This window comes from Orycteropus afer, unplaced genomic scaffold (genome assembly GCF_000298275.1).
Source record: "Orycteropus afer afer isolate SDZICR_OR568_19922 unplaced genomic scaffold, OryAfe1.0 scaffold00147, whole genome shotgun sequence".
Classification (NCBI taxonomy): Eukaryota; Metazoa; Chordata; class Mammalia; order Tubulidentata; family Orycteropodidae; genus Orycteropus; species Orycteropus afer.
In genome coordinates, this window is record NW_006921734.1 from 8,516,074 (window position 1) to 8,517,181 (window position 1,108).

A 1,108-nucleotide genomic window follows, 5' to 3' on the forward strand; every position below is an offset into this window, starting at 1 on the left:
TTTTTTTAATGTTGAGCCATCCTTGCATGCCTAGTATGAATCCCATTTAGTCATGATGTATTGGTAGCAGGTGGGAGTATGGTCACAAGTCTCTGATAGCTGGTTGTGGAGAGCAGCTGAGGCCAAGCTGGGCTAGTGCTGGCTGTCGTGTATCATCGAGCCAGTGGTGCTGGAGTGGGTAGTGGCAGTTGCCCAGTGGGTGGGGTGGCAGGTGTGGTGAATATGGTTGGGTAGAGTTACTGGCTCCCAACTAATGAGAAAAAGAGGGAAAAAAATGGGTGGGAAGGGCAGGAAGAGAATAAGGAAAAGACAAAACACAGGGCAGAGAAGATGGAAAAAATAAAATAAAATAAAGCAGCGCAGCACTAGCACAAGCTCCAGAAGTCAAACCACAAGTGTGGTATGTATGCCTGGATTTAGTCACTAGCTCCTGTCTGAAGGGGCAAAAAAGAAAAAAATGAAAAAGAGAAAAGGAGTGAAGAGGAAGAAAAAGAAGAAAGAAGAAAAGACAGAAAGGGCAGAGAAGGGGGGTGGAAATTAGAAAGAAAGAAAAAGAAAGAAGGGGGAAAAATGTGGCACAGCATTAGCACAATTTCTAGCCGCAGATATCTGAGGCAGCAGGCTCATAGCGCTGGATCTGCCAGCATGCGCCTCAGGACAAAGGGAGTAGAGCAACAGGGCAGAGGAGCTGTGGGAGGGGTGAGGGAACTAGGCAGAACACTAGATTGGGGAGGTACAGTGGCAGGGGCTTGACTGGCTGCTGGGTGGGTGGAAGTGGGGGATGTTTCACCTCAGATCACCAGGAGGTTGTGTAGAATGAAAGGTACAATCCCATCTCTCTGGTTTAGGTGCCAATGTAGACTTGGGTGAGTGAAGCCAGTTTTCTAGTTCTTGCCCTGAATGCTGCTTTCAATAATTCAAAATGGCCATACTGTACCAGGTCAATTGGAAATTCACTACTCCTTATATCTCCATGTTTGCAGTTTTCATTCAAGTTTTCCTTCTAATTAGTATTTGATATACTTCTTTATCTTGTTGTTGTTGTTAGGTACCGTTGAGTCACCTCTGATTCGTAGCAACCTTATGCGCCGCAGAATGAAACACCACC